The 13,316-nt window shown below is 35.5% G+C and overlaps 1 long non-coding RNA gene across 2 annotated transcripts in view; it reads left to right on the forward strand.

Annotated features, from left to right (window-relative positions):
- LOC140699799 (uncharacterized) overlaps positions 1–13,316 on the forward strand; it is a 186,987-nt gene that overhangs the window by 152,672 nt on the left and 20,999 nt on the right. Inside the window, exon 1 of one of the 2 annotated variants that reach the window (XR_012078043.1) lies at positions 9,468–9,563. The exons of the other annotated variant lie outside the window; for it this stretch is intronic. This is a non-coding gene — a long non-coding RNA (uncharacterized lncRNA). Of the gene's footprint in view, positions 1–9,467; positions 9,564–13,316 lie in introns of those variants that run through there. 2 annotated transcript variants of the gene reach the window in all.

Genomic DNA, 13,316 nt, shown 5'->3' on the forward strand with positions numbered 1-13,316 from the left:
TCCTAAAGATCATAGTGTGTGTATTGGGAGGAGTGAAGTGAGGTCAGGCACTTACTGAATTCCTATTGTGTTCTTGACTTACTTCCATGTGCAAAATATCCAGAAATTAAGAGTATGCTTACTTTTCCCCATAATGATTCCATTGCTACTTTGGAACAGTTTCTTGTTTTTCCTGTGATTGGTACATTAGGTGCTTTTGTTACTGTTATTGTCTCTCTGTTGACTATCACTCATGTACTGATGTGACAGCTGTGTAATTCACTAAACTTTGGCAGCCTTAACAATCCAATTAAGCAATGCTGCCTAATTGGGTCCTGGTCATAAAACCCTTACGGAGACTGTTGGAAAAGTGGCTGTGATTGAAGTGAGAAGGAATGCTCAACCTGTTGAACAGTGTCTCAGACTATTTGTTTTAAGTGTGTGTATATATATATATTTGAGTGTATGATGTGTATTTATACACAGACACACGTTTATATTATATCTATGTGGTCCTCTTTAGACATTACTAATTTTGTGACACAAAGAGAATGGAAGTCTTGTCAAGGTGAGGAGTGGAAAAAAATATTCTGAGAGTCCTTTAAACTGGAATTCTTTTTTGTAGTGGTTTTATTGAGATACAACTAATATTCCGTCCAATTCACCCATTTAAAATGTAACATTTAATGGCTTTTAGTTTTTCACAGAGCTGTGAAGTCATCACCGTAATCCATTTTAGATTATTTTTATTAGCTCAAAGAGAAAGCCATACCCGTTAGCTTTTGCCCCTCTACCCCATGTCTCAATCCCACAGCCCTAAGCGACCACTCAGCAGATTTGGATCTGCCTATTGTGGACACTCCATATGAATGGAGTCACACAGCAGTTCTTCCCTTGTGACTAATCCTTTTACTCAGCCTTGTGTTTTCAAGGTTCATCCTGCTGTAACAGGTATCAGTATTCATTTCTTTTTATTGTTGAATAATAATCCATTGTATGGGTATACCACGCTTCACTTACCCTTTCATGAGTTAATGAACATTAGGGTTATTCCCACATTTTGGCTATTATAAATAATTCTGCTCTGACCATTTGGGTGTAGTTTTTTATGTGGACCTAAGTTTTCGTTTTTCTTAGGTATATACCAGTAGTGAAATTATTGGAGCATATATAACTCTATGCTTAAGCTTTATAGGAACGGCTAGACTGTTTTCCACTTTGGCTGCACCATTTTGCATTCCCACTGTTAGGGTGTGAGGGTTCCAATTTTTCCACATTCTCACAACACTTACTATTATCTTTCTTTTTTTTATTCTAAAGTCATCCTAATGGGTATGAGGTACACTGTAATTTTGATTTTCATTTTTCTGATGAATAATGATGTTGAACAATTTTTCATATGGTTATTGGCCATTTGTATATATCTTTAGAGAAATATCTGTTCAGATCCTTTGCCCATTTTCATTTTTATTTATTTACTTCTTTACATTTTTGTTGAAGTATTATCAGTTTACATTGTGTCAATTTCTAATATAAAGCATAATGTTTTAGTCATACATATACATACAATATATTCCTTTTCATATTATTCTTTATTATAGACTACTACAAGATATTGAATAAAGGTCCTTGTGCTATACAGTGGAAAATTATTCATCTATTTTATATATGGTAGTTCATATCTGAAAATCTCCAACTCCTAATTTATCCTTTCTCAACCCTTTCCCCCCCAGTAACCGTAAGTTTCTTTTCTATGTTTGTGAGTTGTTTCTTTTTGTAAATAAGTTCATTTGTGCCATTTTTTTAGATTCCACATATGTGATACCATATGGTATTTTTCTTTCTCTTTCTAGCTTACTTCACTTAGTACAACCATCTCCAAGTCCATCTTTGTTGCTGCAAATGGCATTATTTTATTCTTTTTTTATAGCTGAGTAGTAGTCCATTGTAGAAATATACTACAACTTCTTTATTTAGTCATCTGTTGATGGACATTTAGGTTGTTTCCATGTCTTGGCTATTGTATATGGTGCTTCTATGAACATTGGGGTGCATGTATCTTTTCAAATTAGAGTTCCCTCCAGATAAATGCCCGGGAGTGGGATTGCTGGATCATATGGTAAGTCTATTTTTAGTTTTTTGGGGAATTTCCATACTATTTTCCATATGGCTGCACCAAACTGCATTCCCACTGACATGTAGGAGGGTTCCCTTTCCTCCACACCCTCTCCAGCATTTATCTTTTGTGGACTTCTTAACAATCCTTTGGCCATTTTTAAATTGGGTTATTTGACTTGTTATGATAGAGTTTTGCTAATTCTTCTTGTGTTCTAGATACAAGTCCCCTTTCAGATACATGATTTGCAAATACTTTCTCCGAGCGCATGGATTCTATTTTTAATTTCTTGTTGTGTCTTTTGAAGCACAAAGGTTTTTGTTTGTTAAAGTCCAACTTATTTACTTTGTTGCTTGTGGGTTTTGTTGTGAAACTAGAACTTTTTAGAAGATCAGTCTATGTATTTCTTGCACATTAGGAATGGCTGTATTTTCTCTCACTTAGCAGTGGTATTACAAGTAGTGCATCCCTGGCACACTGTGTTAAGAAAGATTCTGAAGTGAAGTCCACATTTACTGGGGAATAGAGTAACATTTGTTAAGGAAATAGGAATTGATAGTATTATGTATCCTTTATGACACGTTAACATGATTGATATTTTGCAAAAATAACTATTATTTTCCTTGAATGCCTAAGAAGAAAAGTTACGTATAGTTTGAAAGGGTTTTGATGAGGTGAAAAGCTAATCAAGATAAGTTGTCTTCATCTTTTTTTTCTTCAGTTCTGCCTTCTGCTTTATATTATTCAGTTATTTACTCAACGATTATTTATTCAGAATGTTCTAGACACTTGAGATGTAGTGGAAAAGACAAACATGAGCCCAGCCCATGAGGAGCATACATTGTTTAGTGACCTCCACCTCTCATGCATTTTTGGCCCACGGACTTTCACTGTCCTTGACCCTTGGATGCCAAATAGCAGTTTTGGCTTGAATATCTTATCTGAATACTTCTTGGTCAGACCACACTCTGACCTAGGTTTATTAAAATAGATGGCAAAACTTTCCCTTTGTGGCCAGTATCTGACAAATACAAAGCAGAAGGTGAATATAGTGGAAAGTAATGCCCTTGGTAGTTGCTTAGAATAAATGGGGTAGAATTAGAACATATCAGTTCTGTTGGTTACCAGACAATGGGTTCAACCCACCGTAGGGTCTAATTTGTGGAAACTGTGACTATAACACTCCTCATAGTCAGATCTAACCTTGAAACAGAGCCAGAGAGACTAATTGTAGGCACATTTTGAATGAGTGTTTCCCAAAGCCCTTTCCAGATTTATGCAACAATATCTGGTAATTTTTAAACGGGAATTTAAAAATGAACATAAAATTACCTCATGACAAATACTATTTTTAAAAACACTTATTTTCCCAAACTTACAATCAATAAGTACTAGTAATTTCAAGAACTAAAATTACTGACTCTTAGTATTGGTGAAAACCATTTGCTGTAATTAAACACATCCATCTAGACCAGGTCCATCTCTAAAAATGTCTGATCTTATAAGATTGAGAGTGAGGCTTACACAAGAACTGAAATTAAGCAACTTCAGAAAGTTCTAACATAGCCTGAAGCTTGATAATAAATTTTGCATTTATACTTTTTTTGTACTTAAATTATTCCAGACTTTAATTCATGACTCATTAATAAACCATTTCTTTTTAACAATGGGTTTCAGCACTATCTACATTTTGCTAAATCATCAAACAGAAAGTGAAAAATTGACTCAATTATCTAGATCTTTTTTTAACAATCATTTTGCTATGATGACATACTAAGATGATTGACCATAAATTTTCCTATCAATGACAACGTTTTGAGATTGTGATGATACTACTTCAGTAGCTTTAAAAACTCTACACTCAATACTTTTTTGTTGTTGTTGTTAGTTTTTCCTTTCTGCTGAAGGTAATAAGATGAAACATAGTTGAACATTTCATTTTAAATTGGCTGGGTGGCCATAAACTAATAGACAGATACATAGACACTTGATTGCTTCTATTTGTAATTTACACATTTACCTGCAGGCAGGAATCCATACTAGAAAATTAGAGAAGGAAAAGAGATGGTTGTTCACCTCGTTTTATCAACAGACTAATAGAGAGCTTTTTTCCCTTGTAATGTACTTTTCAGCATTATATCTGATCCTCCCAGGATTCCATTTGACATATGGTATTGAAAATAAGGTAATAACAAGCCCAGTGCTTGGGAAGATTGTTTCTTTTCATTTTTTTTCTTTTTTGCTAGTCATGAGCGTATTGAGAATGTTTTTGATCAAGAGCCAGAATTTTATTTCCTATATTTGTATGGGAATCTGAGCCTAATAGCCCCTGAATGGCCTAACTGGCAAATATGTATGCGTGCAGAAGTGCGTGAGGCTTCAGAGGAAGTGAAGCTGCTATATCTATTTTTTTTAAAGATGATAAGAGACTATTAAAATTTGCCATCTTGACTTTAATTTTCCTAGTTATAGTAAAAGATAAAACTCAGTTTTTATCAATATTAAAAGTAAGAAAGTGTGAGTTCTTTTTCTAAACTCTGGTTGACCAAACACCCATTTTTTGTTGGTTAGAAAAAAATAGGGGATGTAATAAGCTGAAGTGTTCAATGTCAAAGGGGATTTTCAAGTATTTAACCTCCTGATTCTAGGTAAACTATAGGAAAAATTGTTTTTAGCTCTTGAAAGAATTTAGAATTTGTTAGTTTGGTTTGATGACTGATACATAAACTAACAGTACAGTTTTGTTTGACGAATGCTACTTGGTATAAAGAAAAAAAAGTCTTAAAGTTCAGACACTTGGGTTCTAGATCTAGCTCAGCATTAATTATCGAGTCTGGAATGTTTACTGGGCCTGAGAGTTCAAATCTATAAAGAGTGAGAGGTAAAGAGGTAATATAAGATGATCTCTCAACTCCCTCTAGCTGAAAATGTCTCCATCATCATTGAATTTTTCTTCTAAAATTTCTGTGATCATGTTACTGTATCCTTTTTTCCTAGGCTTTATTAAAAATTTGAAATTAGGTCATTTTTGAGCTATGCTGAAATTGCTGTAAGTTTTCATACTAATGTATTTATTTTTTATAATGAAATAAGTATAATCAAATTGAAAATAACTATTATAATTCTAAATTACTACTACACTCCTTGCTCCTTTGAATTCCTTACTCTTAATACATCTTGGAGGTTCCTTTCTCTGCCAGGGATATTTGATTAGGAATAAACATTTTAAATTGACAACGCTGAAAAGAAAATATTAGGGTGACCAGAAACATTCAGGTGAGACATGTTTTTCTGGAAAGAAGGCTTCTTTTGTCCCGTGCAGTGAGGCCCCTTGAGCTCCTACAAAGCTGGCTTCATAGTCACATGTGACACCATCGATGTACTGCCAGTCCCCTCCCCCCACGCAGCAGTGAGGGCAAGGCCACTGAGCAAAGGCATGTTTTTGGAATTGAAAATAGAGGCTTGAATTATTCACTATAATGACATTTTCAGTATCTAAAACCCTGACAGTTGGGTGATTCATCTTTCCCTTTGGAATCGTTGCCTTTCCTCTCAATGGTTTCTCATTACTTTCTTCCAGCTATCTCTCCCTAGTACAGATGGCAATTCTGAAGATGTGAACCTTTGGAGAGAACCCTGGAGCTATAAAAATAGGAAGATTGTTTCTCCTCTGGGTTTCTCTCAGCAATGCAACCAGTGCTTTTGTCATAACCTGTGTGTAAAGAATGAGGAACAGTCGAGGGTATAGAGGTGTTAGAAAAAGTGAATGAATAAATAATATTTTGAATATAAAAGTTTTCATGTGCCAGAGATGAGGACTTTCCTTCTTACTTTTAAATGCATGTTTATCTTTTAAATTTTAAGTGAGGGCTCTTTTCTTTGATTTAGTATGTGCGCTACACACACACACACACACACACACACACACACACACACACACACACACACACACACACACACACACACACACACACACACACACACACACACACACACAAACCAGGGCCAAAGAACTGAGCAAAAGAAACATTGATCAGGCACCAAAATTCACGTACAAGTGAGCATCCACCTGGTGGCCATTCTGGAGAGGAAGGGAGAACTAAGGGGCAAAGGTGCCAGCTGGAATCCTGGGTAAGAGGTTAAGAACTAAGGTCTAGATTAAGAGACAGCCTGCTTAAGGCTCAGGATGAGGTGAGATGAGATATGGTCAAAAAGACCTGAGTGCTGGGCAAATTAATTGAGCAGAGAATGTGTGCCTATAATAAGAGTTTATAATAATAATAATAATAATAATAATAATAATAATAATAATAATAATAATAATAATAGTACTAATTATTGGAGCTAGTAGATCATAATGAAAGCATAGACCCTGGAGAGACATTGTCTGGATTCACATCTCAGCTCTGTCACTGCTAGCTCTGTGACTTTGGGCTGGTTAATTAACCACTCTCTATCTCAGTTTCCTGATGGGTAAAATGGGGTTAATAATACTGACATTTAAAGGTTGTTCTGAGGATTAAATAAGATAATATATTTATGTAAAGTATTACAGTAGCTGGCACATATCCCATAAAGCTTGTTATCATCATTCTTTTTTTAAATTGAAATATAGTCAGTTACAATGAGTCAGTTTCTGGTGTACAGCATAATGTCCCAGTCATGAATATATATACATATATTCATTTTCATCTTTTTTCATTAAAAGTTACTAAAAGATACTGAATATGGTTCCCTGTGCCATACAGAAGAAATTTGGTTTTTTTTATATGTAGTGGTTAACCTTTGCAAATATCAAACTCCCAAATTTATCCCTTCCCATCCCCTTTCCCCCAGTAACCATAAGATTGTTTACTATGTCTGCGAGTCTGTTTTGTAGAGGATTTCATTACTGTCCTTTTTTTTCCCCCAAGATTACATATATGAGTGATGTCATATGGTATTTTTCTCTCTCTTTCTGGCTTACTTCACTTAGAATGACAATCTTCAAGTCTGTCCATGTTGCTGCAAATGGGATTATTTCATTCTTTTTTATGGCTGAGTAGTATTCCATTATATAAATATACCACAACTTCTTTAGCCAGCTATCTGTTGATGGGCATTTAGGTTGCTTCCATGTCTTGGCTATTTTAAATAATGCTGCTGTGAACATTGAGGTGCAGGGAACTCCACTTGTGCAATTGGCTAGCATGCAGTACTATCGTCATTCTTTAAATGACTTTACTATAAGAAAACTGAGGCAGAGAAGACACACACACACACATGCACTCACATGTTACTTAAAAGACATCTTTAGGACTGAAAATACTTTATTTTAAAATCTATTGACACTTTTACTATTTTTCTCAAAGTTGATGCTCAATACAAATTCATTTTTCTTCCCTTACTTATTTTTAGCTCTAGTTATCCTCATCTCTCATCAACAGTCAGCTGATCATAGGGTATAGGTAGCAGTCTTCAACTGTCCTTACAGGGTAAAGATTATTGGTCGGTTTTTATATCCCTTCATAAAGATGGTAGATTTCAAAGGTATTTTGTAGTATACTTTTAAAATAATGAGAGGGGAACTATTGAAAGATTGATTTGGGTTGGCTCTGTTTCTTCCACATAAGTATTTCAGAGAGAAGAGGAAAAGGGATTGGGCAGATTTGGTGTTATCATGACCCACAGAGTTGGTTTCAAGGGGAAAGTTAGGTTCAAAGGCCTTCTGCCATATTCAGCGTTTCAGTGTGGCTGAGTATCAGGGAGAACTTGACAGTGAGGCTAGAGCAGGAGATACTCCCTTGGCCAAAGGGAATTAATTTGACTAATAAGCAAAATCCAGGATTCATCATGAGTAAGGACAAATGACTATGTTTAATATATCACCACTCAATTCTTTTATACTTTCCCCCTACATTGTTGGGAAGTAGCATGTATGGAAGAAATAACATTTTTTTTTAGACTAAGCTGAAACCTGTGTTCTAGTTGTGTCTCTGTTTACAAGCTGTGAAATTTCAGCATACCATTTTACCTGTCTGTGTCTTCTCTTCTTAATTAATAAAATTGCGATTATAATACTTGGGCTGCTTACTTCACAACGATGATGTGTGATAATACACGTAAAATTCCTTTGTGAGCTATAAAATTTAATATACGTATAAGGTGTTATTAGTGCTGATTGGTTAGAACATCTTTATATGTCTTTAGGTTGTAATATTTTAAGTGTCTCAAAGGACATAAAGCAGGATTGCTTTTAATCGCAGCATCAATACAATTCATAATGACAATTTTTCCATAATGCTTGTGTTGAGGATTGTATATGAAGCTCTAAGTAAGTTCACAGGGCCCCAGAGGTTTAGCATTAGTAAGAGATCATTTGACTCAAGACTTCTCCGCCTCACTTGACTTTTATTAGATCAGAGGATTGGAAGAAAATCTACTCTTTGATCATGAAAACTAGATTCTTGCCACGTCGACTACATTGCCTAGATTTGGGTAATATTTACCTAGTTCTTGCAGGTGTTTATTCACCACTTGTAAGCATCCTGGTAAGGCAAGGAGCAAACTTTATTAGTATAATATACCAGTTGAAAAAAATGTGCCTCCAAGAAAGAAAGATTTTCATTTATTTTCTGTCACAGTATGTGAGTTAAATTAATTAATATCCAAAGCCCTCCTGAAAGCATTATTGTATTTGATGATTTTACCTTTGAACGACTTATCACAAATTTTTGAAGAAATTTCTTTATGTGTTATTTAAGACTCAAAGAACTAGCCTACTGTGAAAGGAAGAGAGAGAGGAAGGAATAAAAGAAGGACGGTACTAATTTTTAATGAAAACTTGTATGTACTAGGCTTTGCATATAATGAGTAATTTAATCCTCCTGAAGACTCTGTGACACAGCCTTTTTTGTTTGCATTTTAGAAAAGAGAAAACTAATGCTCAGAAAAATTAAACAAGTTGATGGGGTCATATAATTAGTAATGGCAGTGACTAATCCAATGAAGTTTATCAAAGCCTCTTTTTTTGTACGTGCTGTGGGACAAACACATATAGAAGGTACCATTTGCAGGTTACCTACTATGACTAACCTGAGTTAGTGCTTTACATGAGTGAGATACTGATTTAAGTGCATTATGTTTATTAACTTATTTGATTGTCTCAACAATCCTTTGTGGTAGAGACTATTACTAATCAAGTTTACAGATGAGGAAAGTTAGCAGAGGTAGGTTAAATAACTTGCATAAGATTACTCAGCTAGCAAATGTTGTGGCTGGAATTCAAATCCTGGTAGTCTAGCTCTTGAGTTCTTTTATATGGATATATTTTTTAATCCCCTGAACAACTCTATAAAGTAAGTCTTGTTTCCATTTTACAGATGAGGAAACAAAGTCCAGTAGCTCTCAGAGCTGAGATAGAGTCCAGTTTTCATTGACTCCTGTCTGGAGGTGTTCTACTATGCCTTTCGGCCTCACTCAGCGGGAGGTAAGGGAGAGATACCACTTTATCTTTTTTCCTGGCTTTTTTTTTCTACCTCAATTCTGGAAGCAAAGAAAAATTCACTTACTCATTTCTTATACATATTAGAGTTTTTCTCAAATGCCAGAACATATGAGACAAACACAGGGGTACTACCATGCTGGTTGTGAATACAGGATCCAGAGGCAGGAGAACTTGGGCTCTCAGCCTTGTTTCCACCCATTGGTTTTGTATCCTTGGGCAGTTACTTAAACTTTCTAAACCTCCATTTGTTCATAAGTAAAATGGGAAATCATAATACCTACCTCATAGGATTCTGATTGAAGTTGAAGTGAGTTAATACTGATAAAGCTTATAAATACTTTGTGTAGTACCCATGCATTTTAATCATTTGACAACTTTCATTAAAAAGATGTGAAAACTAAAAACAACCAAATAGTCACATCTTCTCATCATTATGATGACATCAGTTTAACTGTATTCACTCAAATACTCATTTTTTCAACAATTATTGTAGGTTATTATGTTCTAGGACTTAGTTCTTCAGAGATAAGGAATTACTGAATTTCACATTCTGTATTTTACTTATGTTCCAAGTAGAGAATTCCACAAAATATATACTTCAGAACCCTAATCCTTCCCAACATTCCCCAAAGGAAGTGTTTCATACAGTGTTTCTGTAAAGTGTCTGCTTATTGGAGATTCATAGCATGCATTGAATATTAAAGACTCCAAGAATACTGGCATTAGAGGAATCTGTGAACTTAGTTTAATCTGACATTTCTCCAGCTTAATTATTGATGGATACTTTCTTTTTCCTGATATACCAAATAATATCCCATAGAATTAGTACTGTAAACTTGGTTCCAAGTACTCTTTTTTATATGTTCATGTTCCTTCCTTGGGCTCTTGAATGATTTATTTTTCTGTTATTGGGGAGAACAAAATCACCACCTTGTTCTTCTGGTATAATTTAGGCAGATATATTATTTACTAAGCAGAAATCAAACTACTTATGACTATTGGCAAAACAGTTAGCGCCTTTGTCCCAAAACACATCCATAAACCTATATATGTATTTTAAGTAGATAAGTGATATTACTGTATCCACGAGTAGAGTATGAGGAAAGAAAAAATAGTGGGCAAAATAAGGACCCTATTGGAGTGTCTTTCATGACATTGGAGCAATACACTCTGCTGACTCTTTCAAATGATGCTTATTATTATTTATTAGATTTCCTGGTTATAAATAAGGAAATATCTCTACCTTAAAGAAAATGAGTAATTTATTAGAAGGATATTGAACCAAAACACAAAATTGAAGGAAAATTGAACAACCAAGGACTCAGGAAAGCAGCAAAGGTAGTCTTCCTTTGATCTTAGTATTAAGAGTTTCCTGATACACTCTCTAGGTAGTTGCCATTAACAGCACTAATCCCCTAACTTCCAGTTTCTGTTGCTCCCTGGTCTAATATAATATCCACTTGAAAAGAATGTGATTGGGCTGTGTAGGTCAGAACTCTTCTTTTGGATTGATCAACTAGTTCTAGTGGAAGACAGAGTTTCATGCTACAGGCACGGTCATTGGAATATTGAACTACTGTTTAACTAAATTCATCTTCTCTGAATGGATCAACACAGTAGCTATTGATACAGTAAATATATTTTCCCTAGTGTCAAACTGTAAAGGTAATCAAAAAGAGTTCATATTTATGTGTAAAGGAGAAAAGTACACATTCAGCCTTGTTCTAGCATTCCAACTGTCTACTCTGGATCAAAGAGAGCTTGATCATTTTGACATGGACAGAACATCTTTTTGGGCACTTTATTGACAACTCCATGCTAATTTGACACATTTCATGTGCAGGAAGTAGTTAATAGACTGTTGCTGGTCATGGAAATATCAGGAGGCAACCTAGTGAATTCTCCCAGTTTCAGGTTTATTCTTTTCACTTCTGGAAAGTACTTTTTAGACATATATTTTGAAACACTTTTCATCAGTTCCCTTGGCAGAAGCCATAGCATTAATTTCCATTTTACTTGGAAAATGATCCTTTGGGCTTAACTACATCCAAGACCAGACTCCCCCTTTACTCTTCCCTTGGGGCTGCACTCATCTGGTTAGGCAGAAGCAATCTCTATGATATCCTGGACTTGGGCAGATCTGATTGCTTTAAGGGATAAACTGTTTCAGGCATTTTGTATGTCCTGATCCATATCCTCTCAGTCCACCTTTTTATTCTAAGCTTTGCAGTGACCAGCTGCATGAAGATGTAGCCATTAACGCCTTACCTCATCTGCGTGGATCTATTGTTTTCTGCCCCAAGACATGCCTGCTGCTACATGTGTAGCTTGTCTGCTAGCATTAGCCCACTCAGCAGCATTGTAACACATGCACCTCTGAAACTAAAAGGAATTCAATGCCCTCTGGACAACCATCAATACAGTTTACTAACAGCTTTCCTTCCTTACCTTTTTATTTTCCTAGAATAACTTTCCAAAATAAACTATCTGCATATAAACCCTCGGTTTAGACTCAGCTTTATGGGGTAGCCTAAGGTAAGATAAAGATTCATTTGATGTATGATTAATGTGCAAGAGCAATACAGCGGGAAATAAATGAGGCAGGGCTGGTGGAGCTCATCAAGAGGCCATGACCACCATTGACTCTTCAGCTGGACCTGGGCAGTTGGAGTCTCCTCACTCTATCCTCTGTGTTTGGAATGTACTTTCTGCCCACGATTCCTACAGTGAGAGTGGTTTTCAAGGACTTAACCTTGAGAGAGCAGTGGGTTGTAGGGACCATCTGGACAGTATGCATGACTGAACCCACGTGAGGCCTCTGTATAAACTTTTCAGATTCTGGCAGGCAGAAGCAGAGGGCTACTCCTCCTGCACCCACCCAAGACAAGCCTCGTATGTAAGTTCCTTTGCTTGTTAAATTCGCCATCTGCTAATCTGGAGTGGTCTGCCTCTTTCTTTGTTCTTTCCTTGCCCTCTATATGGGGCCCAGTTTGTAACCCAACAGCTGGTCAATTAAATATGTATACTAAAAAAAAAAACTGACTTCACACATAAAACCAATTTCACATGGATTGTATTCCTAAATAAGAGTGGTAAAACAGTAACTATTTTAGAAAATAACATCTTTAAGAACTTTGGAAAGGTAATTCTTTTTAAAAACACAAACAGCACTAACTAGCATTGATTTGCATTTAATATTTTGGCTTATCCAAAAACAACTAAGAGGTTAGGAGAAGATATTTGTAATCTATACATTTTACAAGGTACCCATAACCAGAATATATAAAGAACTCCTACAAACCAATAAGAGAAAGACAACTCTGTTTTTTAAATGAGTTAAAGACTTCTATGGGCATTTCACTACCACATTGGGCTCTGAGTTCTATTAAATTGCAGATATGCTCAAGATAGGCTTTTATAAATAATTCCTTAGTGTAAATAATTGCAAGCAAGTATAGAGGGAGTTAGGAGAGAACTGTGAGTCTATTGGTAAAGGTGGAGAAAACCAGAAAGGTAAATGAAACATTTTTTTGTGCTTCAGAATATTTTAATCAATAAACTTTTAGGTGCCTTTTTAAACAACATGAAATATTTAATTAGGCTTGCTTGGGGGTTGCTTGGAAGTGAATGGATAGAGAGATCCTACAATAGAGTATGGTTTCCTGGCACACTACTAGAATCTTGGCCATTTGCTTAATCTTGTCTGCACACCTACTTGCTTTATTTCACAATTAT

Source organism: Vicugna pacos, chromosome 11, assembly GCF_048564905.1.
Source record: "Vicugna pacos chromosome 11, VicPac4, whole genome shotgun sequence".
Classification (NCBI taxonomy): Eukaryota; Metazoa; Chordata; class Mammalia; order Artiodactyla; family Camelidae; genus Vicugna; species Vicugna pacos.